Genomic DNA, 22451 nt, shown 5'->3' with positions numbered 1-22451 from the left:
AAGGTGGACCAGGGGTGACCCTAGAATTTGTTTGTACAATATGGGTATCAAAAGAAAGGTGTTAACGAGTATTTTAAAAGGGACTACTCCTTAGTTCCATAGGTGGACGCCGTTTCGAGATATCGCCATAAAGGTGGACCAGGGGTGACCCTAGAATTGGTTTGTACAATATGGGTATTAAAAGAAAGGTGTTAATGAGTATTTTAAAAGGGAGTGATGCTTAGTTCCACAGGTGGATGCCGTTTCGAGATATCGCCATAAAGGTGGACCAGGTGTGACCCTAGAATTTGTTTGTACGATATGGGTATCAAATTAAAGGTATTAAGGAGAGTTTTAAAAGGGAGTGGTGGTAGTTGTATAGGTAGGTGGTCGCCTTTTCGAGATATCGCCATAAAGGTGGACCAGGGGTGACTCTAGAATGCGTTTGTACGATATGGGTATCAAATGAAAGGTGTTAATGAGTATTTTAAAACGGAGTAATCCTTAGTTCCATAGGTGGACGCCGTTTCGAGATATCGCCATAAAGGTGGACCAGGGGTGACTCTAGAATTTGTTTGTACAATATGGGTATCAAAAGAAAGGTGTTAATGAGTATTTTAAAAGGGAATAATCCTTAGTTCCATAGGTGGACGCCGTTTCGAGATATCGCCACAAAGCTGGACCAGGGGTGACCCTAGAATTTGTTTGTACAATATGGGTATCAAAAGAAAGGTGTTAATGAGTATTTTAAAAGGGAGTGATGCTTAGTTCCACAGGTGGACGCCGCTTCGAGATATCGATATAAAGGTAGACCAGGTGTTACCCTAGAATTTGTTTGTACGATATGGGTATCAAATTAAAGGTATTAATGAGGGTTTTAAAAGGGAGTGGTGGTAGTTGTATAGGTGGTCGCCTTTTCGAGATATCGCCATAAAGGTGGACCAGGGGTGACTCTAGAATGCGTTTGTACGATATGGGTGTCAAATGAAAGGTGTTAATGAGTATTTTAGAAGGGAGTGATGCTTAGTTCCACAGGTGGACGCCGTAAAGGTGGACCAGGTGTTACCCTAGAATTTGTTTGTACAATATGGGTATCAAAAGAAAGGTGTTAATGAGTATTTTAAAAGGGAGTGATGCTTAGTTCCACAGGTGGACGCCGTTTCGAGATATCGCCATAAAGGTGGACCAGGTGTGACCCTGGAATTTGTTTGTACGATATGGGCATCAAACGAAAAGTGTTAATGAGTATTTTAAAAGGGAGTGGGCCTTAGTTCTATAGGTGAACGCCGTTTCGAAATATCGCCATAAAGGTGGACCAGGGGTGACTCTAGAATGTGTTTGTACGATATGGGTATCAAATTAAAGGTATTAATGAGAGTTTTAAAAGGGAGTGGTGGTAGTTGTATATGTGAAGGCGTTTTCCAGATATCGACCAAAATGTGGAGCAGGGTGACCCAGAACATCATCTGTTGAATACCGCTAATTTATTTATATATATAATACCTGCCAAGATTTTAAGGGTTTTTTATTTCGCCCTGCAGAACTTTTTCATTTTCTTCTACTTAATATGGTAGGTGTCACAACCATTTTATAAAGTTTTTTCTAAAGTTATATTTCGCGTCAATAAACCAATCCAATTACCTCACCATGTTTCATCCCTTTTTTCGTATTTGGTATAGAATTATGGCATTTTTTTCATTTTTCGTAATTTTCGATATAGAAAAAGTGGGCGTGGTCATTGTCGGGTTTCGTTCATTTTTCATACCAAGATAAAGTGAGTTCAAGTAGGTACGTGAACTAAGTTCATTAAAGATATGTCGATTTTTGCTCAAGTTATCATGTTAACGGCCATGCGGAAGGACAGACAAACGACTGTGTATAAAAACTGGGCGTGGCATCAACCGATTTCGTCCGTTTTCACAGAAAACAGTTAACATCATAAAATCTATGCCCCTACCAAATTTCAAAAGGGTTGGTTAATTTTTGTTCGACTTATGGCGTTAAAAGTATCCTAGACAAATTAAATAAAAAAGGGCGGAGCCACGCCCATTTTGAAATTTTCTTTTATTTTTGTATTTTGTTGCATCATATCATTACTGGAGTTGAATGTTGACATAATTTACTTATATACTGTAAATATATTAAATTTTTTGTTAAAATTTTACTTTAAAAACAATTTTTTTTTAAAGTGGGCGTGGTCCTTCTCCGATTTTGCTAATTTTTATTAGGCATACATATAGTAATAGGAGTAACGTCCCTGCCAAATTTCATCATGATATCTTCGACGACTGACAAATTACAGCTTGCAAAAGTTTAAAATTACCTTCTTTTAAAAGTGGGCGGTGCCACGCCCATTGTCAAAAATTTTACTAATTTTCTATTCTACGTCATAAATTCAACTCACCTAGAAAGTTTCGTCGCTTTATCTGTCTTTGGTAATGAATTATTGCACCTTTTCTGTTTTTCGAAATTTTCGATATCGAAAAAGTGGGCGTGGTTATAGTCCGATATCGTTCATTTTAAATAGCGATCTGAGATGAGTGCTCAGGAAGCTACATACCAAATTTCATCAAGATACCTCAAAATTTACTCAAGTTATCGTGTTAACGGACGGACGGACGGACATGGCTCAATCAAATTTTTTTTCGATCCTGATTATTTTGATATATGGAAGTCTATATCTATCTCGATTCCTTTATATATGTACAACCAACCCTTATCCAGTCAAACTTAATATACTCTGTGAGCTCTGCTCAACTGAGTATAAATATAACTACTTGGCGCTATTTACTTCCGAGAATATTAAGGCCGGGCTTCTCCTCCAATTTGCATCGTGCTCCCTTTTTAATTTTTCCTACAAGTTGGCGTAATGGGACCTACATATATGTTTCGTGCCGACTCTCAGATGTATTTTCCCTGATAAACTTTTCATGGCAGAAATACAGTTGGAGTGTTTGCCTACCGCTGCTAAGGGTCGACCCTTTGGTCATATCAAGTGGTTACCAAGATGGTTGCGCTAGTACTTTATTGATGCTTGTTAGCGAAACATTCTAGAACTATATCCGCAAAATCTTCGGGCAGCGGCTTTACAAGAAGAAGAAGTGTGGTAGGCGTGCACGTTACCACCACATTATGGAGACTGCCGTGCTGACTATATTACTCATCTGACAGAACTTGCTATAGCTATTTCGTGCCCCCAGCGGGTTAGTGGCTTTAGAGTATACCCGCGACAAGTAAGCATATTTTAAGAGGTGACTAAAATACCCAAATGATTCAAGGGACTGTGTAGCGCAACCCTTTCAAGGGGTTCCCAGCTTAATTTGCAGCCAGGCCACCAATCTGCCAAACCAATTCCAAGGTAATTTACCGCTCCGGCTCAGCAAGTTTCCTGTCGGCACCCGTACTAGGAAACAAAAGAAAGGGGGGCCTACGCCGAAATGGGAAGGTTAGGTTAGGTTAGTTTGAACTCGCCGGCTAATAAAGACCTCACATAGACTGAATGTCTCCAATATATTACCAGAATTTTTTTGACGGAATAACCCCAATCAGGTAAGAGGACATATGTTATAGAATAACTTCGTCCTTTTGGCAAATACTAGCATTTTTCTAGGATCCAGTTTAATTGCTGCCTCAAGACCTGGCAACTCTGCCGCCCCTAATAGCTGGAGCCATGACCTGGCGAGCGCAGGACATTAACGCAGAACGTGCTTAACCGTTTCTTCTTGCAGCTCACACTTCCTACACTTGTCGTTACTGACGAAGCCTAACTTGTAAGCATGTTACGCCAGAAGACATATGACGCCAGAAGTCAGTATGCCCATCGTGAGCTTTAGGTCTTCTCTCTTCAGAGATATGAGCCACTTTGTGAGTTTAATATTGTAGGCTTTGCACATGATCTTAGAAATTTTCCACGCCTTTCCTGCTTGACGGATCATATGTAACTCCTGTCTCCTTTTGATTTCTCCCAAAAACGAATTGAACGTCTATCGTCGACTCAGCGAGTGTTGCAACCTCCTTTGCAAACTCATCGGCCTTTTCTTTACCTTCTATCCCTTTATGGCCGGGAACCCAGTAAAGATGTATGGTCCGGCCTGAGTGAAGTTTTTCCAATGTTTCTTTGCATTCCAGAACAATTCTTGATGAAGTAGTGCGTGATATTATTGCCTCAATCGCTGCCTGACTATCAATATATATATTGACGCGAATGCAGCTTAAGCACACTTCCTCCAGAATGTTTGCTGCTTCTTTCACTACTATAATTTCCGCTTGAAAAACACTGCAGTAATGTGGCAGCCTGTAGGATCTACTTATTTCTGGGTGGCTACAGTAAATAGCAGACCCAACGCCTTTCATTAATTTGGAACCATTCGTATAAACGTGTACACCATGTTCTGCCATTCCTGCACCCCGGCCTCAACTCTCCGGATCAATTGTGGCCCCAATATCTATGTCGAAGGTCAGGCACGGGACCGATATTAGATGGCGCTATACTACTGTGGCCATAAGGCCTGCACTCAAGCTGCCTCGAGGCCTTAAGCTTTGTTGCCGTTGCTAAGGCGAGGTTTTTGGCCGTTAGGTTTGTAGACGGGATGTGTAGAATTTTATACAATGCTGTTGTCGGTGTAGTTTGTAAGGCTCCCGTTATGCTAATCATTGATACTCTGCATACCCTCTCAAGTTTTTTTGGTATACGTACTTTTTTGCGTGGCTCTCCACCAAATAAGAACCCCATAGTAAAGTATGGGTTTGACAATTGGCGTAAATACCCAATGAGAGAGTTTGGGTGATAGGCCCCCACGTACATCCTAGCATCCTCTTGCATGCATAGAGTACCGCAGAGAATTTCTTCGCTCTCTCTTCCACATGGAGTTTCCACAACAACTTACTATTTAGTATAACTCCTGGATACTTTGTGCTAGATTTTTCTTGCAGGGTTACCCCTCCAAGCTTAGGCTTAGTCCAATTAGGAACCTTATACTTCCTAGTAAATAACACTAGATCGCTTATTTCCGTGTTGGCGGTTAACCTGACTCCAGATGCACAGGCATGTACATCCCGAAGTGCCAGATTCATCACAGCGCTGATTGTTGTTAGCCATCTGCCGCTTATGATGACAGAAACGCAATCTGCATATGCCGTAAGTTTGACTGGTCCTCCGTCGAACCGTCCAACCAATTGGATTTTAACAAGCGTCCACAGGAGGGACAGTTGGAGGAAAAATTATACGCCCTTTGTGTTACCAATTGAAGCCTGTTATCCCCAAATAGGAATAGCTGATGGCGTCCTAAGCAGCAACATCCACAAGCTGGTGGCTCAGCGCCAATAAGTGTTGGTGATGCAGTTTCCCCACCCAGCTGCTCCTAACGTCGTGTACTTTGCCAAATATTTATTCAATGGAGCTCATCAATATTGACTTTTAGCAATTTGGCGTTAATTTTTGTTTTATAAATATTCAAGTCTTACATTTGTTTCTATGCCTTTTGTGGTTGTTGATATTGTTATTATTGTCAGCAGCCTATTTATTGCACATCTATTATACTCAGAGTGCTTTGCACACAGATTATATTAACTTTGATTGGGTAACCGTTGGTTCTACAGATATTAAGGAGTCGATATAGGTATAGACTTTCATATATCAAAATCATCAGTATCGAAAAAAATTTGGATGACCCATGGCCGTCCGTCCGTCTGCCCGTTAACACGATAACTTGAGTAAATATTGAGATATCTTCATCAAATTTATCTGGACCCAGAATAGATTGGTATTGAAAATGAGCGAAATCGGATGATAACCACGCCTACTTTTTATATTTATAACATTTTGGAAAACACAAAAAACCTGATTTTTTAGAAAATAATACACCTAGAATGTTGAAATTTGACGTGTGGACTGATATTGAGACTCTTGATAAAAATTTGAAAAAAAAAATTTTAAATGGGCGTGGCACCGCCCACTTGTGATAAAATCAATTTTACAAATATTATTAATCATAAATCAAAAATCGTTAGACCTATCGTAACAAAATTCGGTAGAGAGGTTCATTTGATTGTAAAATTTTCATGTATACCCTATTCGACCCAAAAATGTCCGCTTAAAAACTTTTTGAAAAAAAAAAAAAAAATATTTTATATTTCTTTTTAAATATTTTTGGGTCAAATTTTTTTAATAAGTCATGAGAAAAACCTTAAAAATCAAAGTCGAAAAAAAGTAAAAGAAATGAAATTTCGCAGGCTCGAAAATTATTTTTTTGGGTATGCGTAGTGGAAATTTTTTTCCTAGGCCCAAATCCTATCGAAAAATCGATGGCGCGATATCGGTTAACTTTCGTCCATTCAAATCGATCCACGCTAATGCACATATATACTCTCCAAATTAACGGCAGAGACTGAGAATATATTTACAGGATTCCTCATCCTGGTGAGACGCTTTACCCAGAGGGATATTAAGATATATATGCGGTCACCCTGAATTCCGGCCCTTATGCGTGTGCTCTGGGTAATCAAAGTAGTTCAGATGTACACTGAAAGAAATCGTCATAGTAAAGTCAACATCGGTTCTGTTGTTATTGACTTAACGGAGATTCGGTAAAATTGATCGAATTATGGCTAATTCGACCGAGTTCTTTGTCAAGCGAACAAATTAGTTTAGTCATTTGAACAGAAGAGAAACTGTCGCCCTTAAGCTAACAAAATTCTATAAAATTGACAGATTTCTAATCATGATGATTTTTTGTTAACACAACTGCTCTCACTGGTCATTTCAACAGCGATCAACAGTCAATACATGAGCAAATTTTAAAAGAATTTTACGCTCACTGTGCTCTCTACTTTGTACTATATTGCTGTGTACTATATATATGCACATATTTACGTATGTATATGGCGGCCACCGTGGTGTGATGGTAGCGTGCTCCGCCTACCACACCGAAGACCATGGGTTCGTACCCCGGGCAAAGCAACATAAAAATTTTAGAAATAAGGTTTTTCAATTAGAAGAAAATTTTCTTAAGCGGGGTGCCCCTCGGCACTGTTCGGCAAGCACTCCGAGTGTATTTCTGTCATGAAAAGATCTTAGTGTAAATTCATCTGCTTTGCAAATGCCGCAACATAGGTACTTTCGTACAAAGCTGTCGCAACAACTTTTTTTTGTTCACTTGACTACTAAAACGGTCAATTACGAATCAACGATTTGTGAGCAGTTGATTCAACATCTTGTTGCGATGGATAAAAATTTACAGAAATTTCGGTCGAATTGACTCGTATTTCGGTTAATTTTACCAGTATTTTTCTTTCAGTGTAACAATCGGTAAGCAATCAATATGCTAGATGTCTACATTCCGCGGAAGAAAGTGCCGCCTTAAATGGGGCCAGTCTGGTTTAGTCACCTTAAGGACTCGGCAAAGTTTTTTATTGGCGTCTGTACATGTGTAATCATTCCTAATCCTGCACACGGGATATGCATTGAGCATCGGACTTTTTCAAGCGAAAGCAAGTATCGGATAAGAACGTTTTTGTCTAATGACGATCATTGCAAACTTTTAAAGTAAGATTTTTGAAAGCATCCTCCTGGTATTTCCGAACCTTTTCAAATAGAGATGCTGATGCACCCACGAAGGTAAAGTCTGACATCACTGCCGCATAGAAAAGGTGACGAACAATGCAATTTCTTTCGATATTACCTACGATAGCTCGAGCGGCGCTCAAGATCCGCAAGAGGCCATGTAACCGGCGCCAATAAGGGCTATTTTTATGAAAAACTAGAAAGAAATCGACCACTGCCCCCGTGATGACGCCAAAATAATATAAAGTCGAAAACGAGAACTAAAAATGTCACTTATGATGACCCAACGCCGAAACCGTTTGTTTCCAAAACAAATCTGACAAGGGATGACGGAAAATCGTTCCAATATATATCGAAAAAAAACAGTCTTTACAATGCAATACCTCCCTCCGGATTTGGCTCTATCGACTTAGCTGTGGCTCGAAGCATAGTCATCTGTAATAGCAACAAGTAAGGAAGTCTAAGTTCTGGTGAAACCGAACAGGGTTATTAACGAAATTTTCCAACTTTTACTAGTAATAGTTTATTGCCTGCATCTACGCACTTTTGCAAAATTTTTTATATAAAAGACGGCGATTTAACCGATTTAGTCCATTTTTACTGAAAATATTTCTTGTTAAAAAGCATACATGTGACCAAATTTTTCGTCGAGTTATGGCTCCAGAAACGTTGGGAAATGCACTATATGCATTGTATTTTTCAAGATTTAAATTTTTTCCCATTTCTTTTAATAATGGCGCAAAATAAGATTGGTACAAAACTATTGTTCGATAAGATTTAACTTATTATTTTTTCCTAGGACCCTTTTTAAAGTCATTTACATAAAAGTGGGCGTGGTCTTAACCAATCTTATCCATTTTTGCTAGAAATATTTCATGCTACAGGGAAAATTTGTGTACCCAAGTTTATTACGATCCGTTAATTTTTCTTCGAGTTATGGCTCCCGAAACATAGAAAATTGCTTCGTCATAAAAGGAGCGGTGCTACGCCCATTTTTTAAAATTTGAAGTTTTTCCTATTTATTGTTATAAACCTACTTGGGAAATGAAATATCATTGATATAAAGCTCGTTTTTGCAAAGATATAGCTTATTTTATTCGTCCACGACCCTATTAAAACTCTTTTATACAAAAGTAGGCGTGGTGCTTAACCGATTTCGTTAATTTTTCTTCAAAGCATTCCCTATGGTAAAGGCAAACTCTCTGCTGAATTTTGTTACGAGAGGTTTAAAGATTTTTGATTTATAATTAATAATATATATAAAATTGATTTTATCACAAGTGGGCGGTGCCACGCCTATTTTAAACATTTTTTGCAAATTTTTATTAAGACTCTCACTATCAGTCCACACGTCAAATTTCAAAATTCTAGTTATATTATTTACTAAATAATCAGGTTTTTTGTGTTTTCCAAAATGTTATAAATATAAAAAGTGGGCGTGGTTATCATCCGATTTCGCTCTTTTTCAATACCAATCTATTCTGGGTCCAGATAAGCTCGTGTACCAAATTTGGTGAAGATATCTCAATATTTTCTCAAGTTAACGTGTTAACGGACAGACGGACGGACATGGCTCAATCAATTTTTTTTTTCAATACTGATGATTTTGATATATGGAAGTCTATATCTATCTCGATTCCTTAATACATGTACAACCAACCGTTACCCAATCAAAGTTAATATAATCTGTGTGCAAAGCGTTATATATATAAAAAGTTGGAAAATGTATTGTAAGAAAGGGGCAGTGCCACGCCCATTTTTCAAGATTTGAATTTTCCCCCATTTCTTGTTATAATGGAGCAAAATAAGATTGGGACAAAACTATTTTTCGCTAAGATTTAACTTATTATTTTTGCCTAGTACCCTTTTTAAAGGCTTTTGTATAAAAGTGGGTGTGGTCCTTAACCAATCTTATCCAATTTTACTAGAAATATTTCATGCTATAAAGAAAATATGTGTACCCAATTTTGTTACGATATGTAAATTTTTCTTCGAGTTATGGCTCCCGAAACATAGAAAATTGCTTAGTCATAAAAGGGGCGGTGCCACGCCCATTTTTTAAAATTTGAAGTTTTTCCTATTTACTGTTACAAATACACTTGGGAAAATTGCTTAGCCATAAAAGGGGCGGTGCCACGCCCATTTTTTAAAATGTGAAGTTTTTCCTATTTACTGTTACAAATACACTTGGGAAATGAAATACCATTGGTATAAAGCTCTTTTTTGCAAAGATATAGCTTAGCTTTAAAATCTTTTATATAAAAATGGGCGTTGTCCTTAACCGATTTCGCAAATTTTTCTTCAAAGCATTCCTTATAGCAAAGGCAACCTCTCTGCCGAATTTTGTTACGATAGGTTTAACGACTTTTGATTTATGATTAATAATATTTGTAAAATTGATTTTATCACAAGTGGGCGGTGCCACGCCCATTTAAAAAAAGTTTTTTCAAATTTTTATCAAGAGTCTCAATATCAGTACACACTAGAGGTTTACGTCGGACACTTAATTGGCGGAATTGAATTGCTGGACTTCAAAGTATCACATTGTCCACAACTAATGAATATGGAAACATACTGCTGACATCAATGGTATGTTTGACGATCTGGAACAATATCATTAACTTGTTTTGTTTATATGTATGTATTTAAGGAATGCGACGTTTCGGCCATTTCGGAAAAATCGGCGGTTTTTGCCTGAAAATCTCGTGGATCGTCAAAATTTTCGGGAGTAGCTCCTTGCGGAGAGAGGGACAAATACTTTAAATGGTTACATTTTTTAATGTAGTTTTACCGAAGGAGATGTTCTGGGCTAACTCTAATATCCGTCGTCGGCACGATTTCTTTAAATCGTTTGTGGCTACATGCTGGTCACACACAAAGGCGACTTACGGTTGCTATAAATTATCTACTAATAGTTATGACTCTCGTGGAACAGTTTTAGCGATTCGTATCAATGCTGGCTTATTGTTGATTGCGCCAAAGGGCGCCTTCAGTTTTTTCGGCTGTTTTAAGAGCTGCAATTCCCGACGTGCGAATAGTAGCAATATCGACTACCAGTCGCTACCACGTATCCTGGTCCTTATACCATATGCCAGCACAGAATCCATAGGACTGCGACTTCGAACTCATACCTTCGTCGGCGTTACTTTCCTAGAAGCTCTAGGTATAGCTCCGAAGACTTTCTGGCGGATGTTTTAGTCGCGCTATGCTTCCGAGCTACATCAAAAAACACATTGAAATGTTAGGGAGTAAATATTCGGCCAAGGATGCCGCCCTCGAAATCATAAGCAGTCTAAGTGGATATCATTGCGTAACGCATGGGTGAAAATCGTATAAACCTTGGCGCATCTACATCATTTAAACTTTACAAGGACCAAAAGGACCAAAATTTGCAGACGTTTAAGTTCGATATATTGACCTCAATACTCTTCGTTTCCGGCCTTATGATATAAGAGCTCATTATGGATGACCGCCTTCAGTTTTCAGACTAGTTCGACTATCCCCTACGTAAGTAGAACACCCGGTAATTTGTTCCACTGTCTTGAGAAAGCTTTTGCTTCACCACTTTAAGTGTTCTTGCCAAGAACAAAGCCTTACCTGATTAAAAAATGTGCCTACGTATTCACATTTGTAACAGAAGCCGTCACGTGTTGCTCATATTTAAACATATTTGATGGGCTATATCCAATAAGATTCACTCCAAGGGACTAGTTAGGGATATGGCCGCCAACTTTAGGAAATGTCAAACCGAGAGACTTGGGGTATTGAATGATGAAGTTTTTATTTTTTTTAAATGTATGAAAACATTTATTTGAAGCAATTTTTTAATTTTATAATTTATTTAATAATTTGGGAAACGTTGTTTAAATTTTTCCCAAATTATTAGATTAAGTTTTTAGTTCAGCAAATAAAGTGATTTTTCTAACCCTCCTCATACATGTTGAAGATATGTATATGCAACTTAAGTATGAGCTGAGAATCATTTGAAAGGAGAATTTAAACCACTGGAGCATACTAAAGGATTTTGCATCACTGATTTCGCTTATTCTTTCAGCCAATCGGGATATAAAATTCGGCTGCTTTTCGGGTAACTTGCTTTTTTAACAACTGGATGACAAATTTTTTGAAAAAATATTTAAATTTATTATATAATTTGTTTTAAGTGTTTTGTTTTAATAACTTGGTGAAATCGGTGATGTGAAGTCCGTGTTAAGCTGGCATTGAAGGCGCCTGTTTTCTCAAATAACTTTTGAAGTGTTATATTTCGAAATTGGATTTTTATAACTGGCAGTGATGCGCATCCCTTAATACCCCTTTCAATCATATCGGACCAATTTTCAAGATGAACAATAAATGGCCTAGACAGTTTTAAAAGAGGAGAAAATATAATAACGCGCCGCCGCCGCCGCCGCGCCAATATTTCTGACATTTGGTGGCGGCGTGCGAAAAACATCGTTAAACGGCGGCGGAAACGGTGTTTATCGGCGGCGTATATCTCTAGTACACACGTCAAATTTCAACATTTTAGGTGCATAATTTACTAAATAATCAGGTTTTTTGTGTTTTCCAAAATGTTATATATAATACAAAGATGATAAACAAAAGTTTAAGGACTACCTTTATATGAATGGACCAAAAAATAGAAGGCAATTTTTCGTTTAATACAGACATAGTCTTGTTGAATTTTGACTAAAGAACTTTAACAATAGCTCTTGTAAAAGAATTTTGGGATTTAAAACTATAAAGGTGGAGCGAAATCTTTCAATTTAAGGCAACACATGTGCTTGGGATTAAATAATTGATTATTTAATATTTAAACACGCGCTCTACCTTTATAAGAGAAGTAGTGGAATTTTCGCTGACAACACTGGCGAAAACAACAGAATTCCACCTCGCATCATAACAAGAGAATTCCACCTCGTTTGTCAGCTACTTAATTTGCACAGCTGATAATGGTGGTGAAATTCGCATACGCCTGAAAATCTAAAAGAATTGTGGTTTAAGTCGCGTACGCCTAAAAGTATGCAAGGACGTGCATTGAGTTGGGCCTTCAACGAGGTGGAATTCTACACCGCCTGCAGCACTCAGGAGGCTAGCCATGAATGTATGGCCTAAACTTCTAAATAGTTCGACTTGTGCGTTACGTAGCTCAAATTTTTTGATCAAACTTTGCACCGTCACCGAGTTTTTAACTATATTTCAGGTTTCAAGTCTCTAGATATCCAGGAAGTTAGTTAAAAATCGATTGCAAGATTCCCAATTTAAAACTAGTTTTCTCAATATCTCGATCCATGCGCCACCTAGCGGAATTTTTTTGATAAAATATTTCTTTGTCACCGGGTTCTGACTTACGGCCCAAGTTTCATGTCTCTAGCTCATCGGGAAGTTACTCGAAAATGGATCGCAAGATTCCCCCCGTTTTTAAAGGATTTGCAGTTATCTTGACTAGCGTGCCACCTAGCGGAACTTTGTTCCCTATAATGTCCTATATTGTCACCGAGTCTCGAACTATGTGATAAGTTACAAGTCTCTAGGTAACCGGGAAGTTAGTTAAAAATGGATTGAAAGATTCCCAAATTACAATAAATTTTCCCAATATCTCGATCCATGCGCCACCTAGCGGAATTTTTTGATAAAATATTGCATTGTTACCGGATTCTGACTTACGGCTCAAGTTTCATATCTCCAGCTCTCCGGGAAGTCACTCAAAAATTGATTGCTAAATTCCCGTCGTTTTTCAAGGATTTGTAGTTATCTCACTTAGCGCGCCACTCAGCGGAATTTTGTTTTCTGTAAATTGTATTGTCACCAAGCCTCGAACTGTGTGCCAAGTTTCAAGTCTCTAGTTAACCGGGAAGTTAGTTAAAAATGGATTGAAAAATTCCCAATTAAAATAAATTTTCTTAATATTTCGACCCATGCGCCACCTAGCGGATTTTCTTTCACTTGCATTGTAATGTCCCCCAGATCTGAACTATGTTCTAAGTATCAAGTGTCTAGCTCAACGGGAAGTTACCGCAAAAGATTTTTCCGTGAGTCAAAAATTCGTATAGAAATTAGGGGGCAAACATGAAAGGGACTTAATATAAAAGTAGTAAAAAGTGGGCGTGGTTATCATCCGATTTCGCTCATTTTCAATAGCAATCTCTTCCGAATACAGATAAGCTCGTGTACCAAATTTGGTGAAGACATCTCTGTATTTACTCAAGTTATCGTGTTAACGGACAGACGGACAGACGAGCGGACGGACATGGCCCAATCAAATTTTTTTTCGATACTGATGATAATGATATATGGAAGTCTATATCTATCTCGATTCCTTTATACCTGTACAACCAACCGTTAGCCAATTAAAATTATAATTCCCTGTGTATAAGTACAGCTGGGTATAAAAACAAATACACCAGAACACTAAGCTGTTGCTGATCAAAGAATATGAAACCTGCGTGTACACAATCAATGATTTCTGAATATCAACTCCGACCTATACTTTTGGCAAACAAGATACTCTCATAGTTTGTTTATGTAAGAAAAGGAACGCAGTGATACAGACATTAGGGCTTGCCACATTGACGACGGCGGTGTAGCCGCCACATCTGTCATATTATTTTTACTCATGTTCTTATGGCGATGGTTTTTTTAACGACAACATGGCAACACGCCAATCGACCACGAATGCCGCTGTCGCCAGATTAAATCTATTTCTATTTTGACAATCGGCAAAGCATAAATGCTTCTTCTTAACTTTTCTGACAAGTAATTTCGCGCGTGTTTATTGAAAGTTTTTCTTGGGTAAAATTGGTAAAATAATAAAATTAATTATAATCTCACGGTTTTATAATAATAATAACTTATTTGACATTATATTAAGCGATACAGAAACAGTTTAAATTATTGGTAAGAAAAATCTTCGACTGAAAAAAGGTAATTGTCTACTTTAGAGTACAACTACTAAAACTCATCCAAATATATCGGGAGAGGTGTCAAAAGATGCGTCTTGATCCCTGGACCACGGATCCGAAAGTGGAAATCAGACATTTTATTTCTTTTCGGAGACATTTGCAAACAAAACCGAAAATTTTCATGTGGTTTTTGTGATTTTGTGGTACCGGCAAGAAAAACTGTGGGTAAAAGTGTTTTGCGCGGATATAGTTTTGGTCTCCAAACCAGTGTTGGACCCACCCAGGGTAATTTTTTATAAGCGTGGCCGAAGGCCGCCAATTCAGAAAGGCGTTCTGCGCAAAAATACTATGGATCCCACCCCCGGTTTCGGAGTGCTGCGGAGCCGGATTTTTGGCAATATCTTTTCACAGAAATAAAATTTTTAATTTCCGCTTTCGGATTCGTGATCCTGGGTCATAAGTGCGTCTTTTGACACCTCTCCCGATATTTTTGGACGAGTTTTAGCAGTTGTAACCTAAAGCAAACAATTACCTGAAAAAATTGTTTCTTCATAAACCTGAATTACATACATAGATTGCTACAATTTCAACAAATTAAATATGGATACAGATGAAAAATTAATTGAGGAGGTGCGGAAAATGCCCATTATATATAATCTGGGCTTGGAGGACTATAAAAACATAAAGAAAAAGGAACTGGCATGGAGGCAGGTCTCCTCTGCTATGCAAAGTGAAGGTTAGTATACATATTTGAGATTTATTTCTTCATGTGGTGTAAATTTCAATTTAAAATGTAGAGGAACAATGCAAACTTTTCAAATCATGTGCCTCGGTTGAGGAACATTCCTTGCTTCAAATGGATTTAAATCACTTGGTTACCTGGTGCAATGTAAATTATATGCCGCTCAATCTCAAAAAATGTAAATTCATGTGTTTTTCTCGGAGAGTTTCGCCACCAGCTTCATATACAATTAACAACTATAGTCTAGAAACTGTAAATAATTTTATTGACTTGGGAGTCATGATGGATTCCAAACTTAGTTTCAATCTTCATATTAATGCTACAGTGAATAAAGGCAAAGGTGTTTTTGCATTTGTTAAACGGTGGTCAAAAGAATTTAACGACCCTTACATAACTAAAGCACTTTTTACAACATTAGTTAGGCCAATATTAGAATACGGCTCGATAATTTGGAATCCGCGTTATCAAGTCCATGCAGACAGTCTCGAATCAATACAAAAACAATTTTTACTATTTGCCTTAAGAAATTTCCAATGGGACTCTTTAACTAATCTTCCACCTTATACTAATCGATTAAAGCTTATCAATCTTCCAACTCTTGCTAGTCGAAGGGAAATGCTTGGTGTGATATTTATGACAAAACTTTTAAATGGATCAATTTCGAGCCCATTCCTTCTGAATGAAGTGAACTTTTGCGTTCCCTCTCGGACATCGAGACACTTCAAACCTCTTCTGCTGAAACAATGTAGAACGAATTTCGAACAAAATGAACCTTTTCGGCGTTTATGCCAAGATTATAACTCTCACTCAAACACATTTGATAGCTCGGACTCCCTTTTTTCTATAAAAAAGATTGTTCTCACCTCTCTAAATTAATGTATAATACGTTTGCTTCTGTTCTCTTTAAGTATTACGCTTGGCTGATGAAATTTCTTCTGTAGCTGAGCAGTCTCAGATCGTGACGCTTGACATACCGCTGCCCATCAAAGACTCGGCAAAATAAAAAAAAAAAAAAAAAAAAAAAAAAAAAAAAAAAAAGTTATTATATATATATATAAATCGATCGCGTGAACAGGATTAGCCTGGTTTCATTGGGCCACTTGAGGGCAGCGCGCTGCCACAACGTCCATTAAAAAAAAAAAAAAAAAAAAAAAAAAAAAAGCGGTGGAAGGATTTGCGAGACTCCTACGAACGAATTAAAAGGTATACACGAATATGTGGACCTCGTACTGCAGTCCAAGCTGTGGAATTTAAATTAAGTAAGTCATCCGCATTACACAAAATATTTAACATAAACAGCACAAAAGTTATATGTTTCGCATATTCAAGTACGCCGCAAACAAGATTTGGAAGATGCCAGCCTTGTATTTCATCCCATGATGGCACATCAAATATTTGGTGAATCTGAAAGCATATTCGGATATAAAGGTTTATGTGTGCGTATTTTATACACTGCTGGTCCTCTACATATTTATATTGGCTTTGAATATGACAGTCGAGTTGATGAACTATTAGGCGGAGATATAAAGGCTGATGTAGTTGTGCGACCGATAGCGGAAAAATTACCTCATGGCTGTTTTTTTTTTGTTAATATGGATGCGTTTTTGAAAACACTAGATAAAGCAGATACGTTTCAACCATTTGGTGAAAAAATAACCGAACACAGTGTTACTGATGAAGACGGACAAGAGCACTTATTCGAACTATATCATTGTGACTATAAGGTGCCAGCATTCTTAAAATTCTTCAGTCGTTTGTAGACATTTAAATTATGGTTCGTTGATGCAGTATCCTATATTGATGTTGATGATCCGCAATGGAGCTTCTTTGTATGGTATGTTGACTAAATATGCTACTTTCAATAAGCAACTTATATCAATTTTTATATTCCTACAGCTATGAAAAGTATAAAAATGATAATGGTGATTATCAGTCTGCAACCACTGGCTACACCACTGTAAATGAGTACTACGCATATCCTCAACACACGACCGCGCATTAGTCAATTTGGCACAAAATTCATCGAAACTGTCTATAAACATTACTTACCAATCATTAATGTCATTGATATGGCAGTGGAAGATCCATCGGGTGATTTTCAGCGTTTACGCAACTATATTGATGCTGGTCTGTGTATGGGCCTAAAAAGTTTTGGAAGTGATGTCATCAAAAAAGGATTTAACAAAGGAATGGTTCATGAGGCACGCGAAAATTGCAAGGTAAACTAATTTAACTAGTAACTATTAAAAACCACCTGTTAAACTGATGCTCATCTCTTTCCAGCTAAATCCACGTCAGTGTCGCCGGGTTTATGAAATACTTTGACTATATTATACAAACATTTATGATAAGGACGATTATCATGCTTATCGTTTAGATGTAAAGCGTCGGTTAAACGCAATTTATTATAAACAAATACATAAATGATATTAAGAAAATGGAAAAAGCTAAAGTGGATACGGAATGGTTGAGAGCGCGTTTACCTACACCAAGTCAACGTATGGAGCAATTGCATGAGGGATATGAAAAAGAAGAGAACGCATACAAACAAATTGTTGAAAAGTTACGTGATTAAGCTTATGAACCTAGCAAAGTTTTTGTATGTGTTACAGTAAATGATATAGATTTTAAGTGTCATTTAGCTTGTATTCTTCTACATCTGATTATTATTTTTTATGTAATAAAACCTAAATTATTAATTGTACAATAAGAGTTCCGAATTTATTCGTGTATGACGTCTTTTACCTCCTCCGTCTGCTGCGTAGCTTTATATACAGAGAACATGAAAATATAGATACGAAGAAGTTACGATGGTCAATTTGAATCGGTTACGGGAATGTCATGATACTGCCTGTGCTTAGTTGATTAATATCCCGCAAGAGACGGAGGATGGTTGATTTTTCGCTATAACAAAAACTTTTCTGGGTATGCCTTTGACAGGATGTTTTGTGTAGACGTCAGCAAATGAGTGAACTTGCAGATAATATGACTTTTAGCACGCTGAATGGGGACGCCCCAAACGCGAGTCAGTGCAGGACTTATAAACTACGTCATCGCGAACCAATGGTTTTGTATCACCCTCTTGCAATTATTTTGAACACCTCACTTTCTTGGCTTTATGAATTTATGGCCAGGAAAGAAAGATAGTAGTCGTGGTGCATAATTTGTCGAAAGCCTTTGACACGGTTATCCAGAACGAAAAAGAGGAACGCACACTCCCTAGGGAAATGCGAGTCACTCTAGCTCAACTTCGATCTGGATACTGTAACAGGTTAAACTCTTAAAAAACATATGTCCTGCTTGCAATATGTACCCACATGACACCAACCATCTCTTTAACTGTATTGTGGAACCATTGCCTCTAATACCCCTCTCAGTATGGTCCACCCCTGTTGAAAAAGCAAATTTCCTTGGACTCCCGTTAGAGGATATTGATGACAATTTGATGAGGCGAAGCACTGCTACAAGAACAACAATAACAACATGCCCAGGTTTCTGGGTATTCAATAGGAACTGATTGGTTAGCATTTCATTTCTCTCCCTAATGGGGGATATTCTCGCCTCATTGTGTAGGTGTTGTTCTGGGGACATAAGAAGACAGCCAGTAGCGGTTCTGAGGGCAGTGCTTTTACAGGCCTGTTGTTGTTGTTGTAGCGATAAGGTTACTCCCCGAAGGCTTTGGGGAGTGTTATCGATGTGATGGTCCTTTGCCGGATACAGATCCGGTACGCTCCGGTAAAACAGCATCATTAAGGTGCTAGCCCGACCATCTCGGGAACGATTTATATGGCCACATTAATCCTTCAGGCCATCCCTCCCTCCCCACCCCCAAGGTCTGGTGACCATATCGGGGACGCGCATGCAATCGGCTAGCCAATTGCTTTGCAAGTGGTAATGAGCGTTTCTTTATCTTTTCCCCAAGTACTGCCAGCAAGAGATTTGAGGAGTTTATTACGGCTCTGATAATGCTCGGTATTACTTGTAAAGATAGAGACCATCACCATTGCCTCCTTCCTGGTTCATTCGGTGAGCGTAATTGATGCCATAAAGCGGTTAGCTGCAAAGACCCCCCCCCCCCCCCCCCCAGATTATATTACGATCACTAAAAGAAAAAACTGATATATCCCACACCTTTACCTAAAGAGTGAATAACTCAAAATCTCACAATGTTTAAAAAACTCGATAAGATGTCTGACTCCATCATATAGATTAAATAAAAGTCAGGTTTCATCAAGCCTTTGGAGGTGAGTGATGGAACTACTATTTAATTGAAGATATAGATCAGTCTGTATAGAATTAGAGAACACGGTAGTGTGTATAAAGACTTTGGTATTTGATTTAACACTCTTTAAGCGTAGGTGTGCGTTATAGTGTTACTTAAGTTTGTCAAAACAATATTTTTAATTAGAAATATTTAAAGTAAAGACAAAATAATCAATTCAATATTTGGTTTTTGTCAAGGCATGAAAACTTGGATTGTTCGTCGCACACTTGCCAGGAGCATGAATGAACAAAAAACAAAATGTCCGGGAATCAAAGTTAGCTATTTTCAGAAAATCTAGAATTTTTTTCATATTCGCTTTACTAAAGACCAAAAAAATGTAGTTTCCTATAGTATAAGCTTTCGGAATTTTAATATAGAACATTCACTGATGAAACCAGTGAAATTGAAAAAACACTCATTTATACTTCTGACAAGAGAACGACGATATAAATTTGAAAAGCTTGTTGCCTATAACGCCCTTTGCTGCACTTCTTTTTTAGAAAGTTGTATTTAAAAATTCTTTAAGGCTGTTTCGTAATTCAAAAGCATGAGAGGAAGAACGGTTTACAACTCTCTGTTGGAACGACTCCAATGGATTTATTTCGCCTCTCCATTGTCCAGATTCCAAGGTATTGTCCAGTGAAAATGGTATTTAATTACAATTCCAAGAACGTCGAGCTCCACCAGTTCCCAATGGTAATACCAGAGGCCAGAACCATGTGTAGCAGCTTGCTATTAAGAGTATAATGAATTTGTTGATTGTAGAATGATCGTAGAAATATATCAGATTTATACAGTATACAGAACGAGTTATTTTATTTCCATTAATTCATGTAGCTGACTTTTTAATTTTATTTGCAGAATTTCAATCAACTTGGCGGAACGCTTGTTTTGCCAATGAAATGTTAAAATACATCAGCTGTTCGAAACAGCGCTGCCACTGTAGCTGTGGTTGCCATTGTAACTAAGTAGCCAATGCATGGCTACGATTGTGGTCAAGTTTTGCTTTGCTGTAGCTGTGGTCTGTATCCGCCGTGTTGAATGTGGCCAGCCCTATTGGATGATTACTTCACTCGGCTCTCGCACCTACCCATAGAGAGAAGTCGTAAACATGACGACGTAACAGAGCAGTGTTTTATGTGACGTGCGCTAGCTAATAGCAATAATGACCGGAAATTTGCACGGAGAATGGAGGAAATGTTGTAGTATTTCAAAAAATCACGGCAAATTTCAACAGGAACGATAATCTCGACTGGATAACAGACACACAGAGTGGGCTTAAGCTATGAAGGGCACACTTCTTCTACCTGCTACATAGCGAGGGAGGTGACAATACAACATTCGCATCTCCCACGATGCAATATTGGCTCCGCCCCCGACTATGACGAAGTAGGACGGCAATATCCCGGCTAAAAATGGCAAAACCTTGGGGAGAAGCGGTTTACTAGCAACCCTACAAGAACACTGACTATCATATGACTATCATCTGATTGTCAGCAATGTCAACCTAACGATCAGCGCCTCATACAAACTTTCTATCACAAACTTAAGGGGACTTGCGCAAATGTGATGTAAACAACTGTGTACGTGTGAGTTTTTGTCTCCTTCTTATACACCAACATCGCCTACTGATTAAGTATATAGCCGTACTGCTTACTCTCATTTCTTTTCCTGGATCAGTGCTGACACTCTAACTATCAAAAAGTGTCATAAATGATAGTTTACTGTAGATATCAGGTTTGACTGTTATACTATCATAAATGACCATTGTTATATTCCGCAAAAAATGAAACAATGCTTTTTGCTTTTTATTTACTTTATTTCATTACGTTTTTAATTTTGTACGTGATAAAAGCATACGTGTTTCTTATTTGTTTAAAATAAATAGTTTTATAAGAATTCGAGTTCAAAATGTTCAATTTAAATTCAGAAAATAACAAAACAACAGAAGAGCGCTTTCTTCATGCGGAAACACATTTAAAAATGAATCAACACTAACCACTATTATTTTTCGCGTATCAATTTTTTGAGTGCGCCCCATACATTCCGCCAGCTTTTGGTATTTTTTAATATTATTTTCGATTTTTTTTTTCTTTTAGCATGGAGCTTTGAAATGCTCTCTTTTTCATTTTTTAAACTTATTTTTTATATGGTTTTCGTCGGTTGAAAATGGCGGAATTTAAAAAATAACAAAACAACCGTGATAATCATTTGAATGTCATATGACAGTCAGTAGTGACAACATGATTAAATCGGATAATCTGTTCTCGCATACATAAAATTCCGTTGAGAATTATGTATCTGTCTCACATGCATTATGGTATCTGCTGTATGTTCTTTTGTTCTGTACCAGGTGTCCGAAGCCTTCCCAGTTTCAGTCCTTTTTCATGATTATAGGCTGTCGTTGGGAACATGCGGACATGCGTGAGCGAACAAAGGAACATACATAAATTTGAGTATCAATGTTTACGTCATCGCAGGATCAGCATTGTCAATTACAAGTGTGAGTGTATTAGTAAAACTATCAGCGTTTCTTGTAGGGAAGGCTATTCAAACGCGAAGGCGAAGTGTTGGTAAAAGTGCTCTGATGAGCGAAAATATTCTATATACTGTAGTTTGAATGAATTAGCCCGAAGTCAAAAAACGGGCTTGTGGTGAATAAGGTCAAAACGAATTCTAAAAAAGGCTTTGCGGCGAACAAAGTCACCAAAAAATATTCTGCGTAATTTCCCCTTGACACCTAGGTTATGTTAAACTGGCAGGTCAACAAAGACCTCACGTAGACTTAATGTATCCATAGTAAGACCAGAATTTGTTTGGCGACCAAACGGAAGAACCCCAATCAGGTACCAGGACTTATATTATAGAATATCTCCGTCCTCTTGGCAAACACTAGAAGTTTTCTAGGACCTAGCTTAACTGCTGCATCCAAATCTTGCAACTATGTCGCCCATATTAACTGAAGCCTTGAACTGGCGAGCGCAGGACATGAACACAGAACGT

The 22451-nt window shown here is 37.8% G+C and overlaps 1 pseudogene; it reads left to right on the top strand.

The window, feature by feature from the left end:
- Positions 1-15042: 15042 nt before the first annotated feature.
- LOC137236986 (histone acetyltransferase type B catalytic subunit-like) lies at positions 15043-17876 on the top strand (annotated as a pseudogene).
- The last annotated feature ends 4575 nt before the right edge of the window (positions 17877-22451 follow it).

The sequence above is a fragment of the Eurosta solidaginis genome, chromosome 1, assembly GCF_040869045.1.
Source record: "Eurosta solidaginis isolate ZX-2024a chromosome 1, ASM4086904v1, whole genome shotgun sequence".
Lineage (NCBI taxonomy): Eukaryota > Metazoa > Arthropoda > Insecta > Diptera > Tephritidae > Eurosta > Eurosta solidaginis.
Note: the sequence above shows the minus strand (reverse complement) of the source record. Positions and strands in the feature narration are given on the sequence as shown.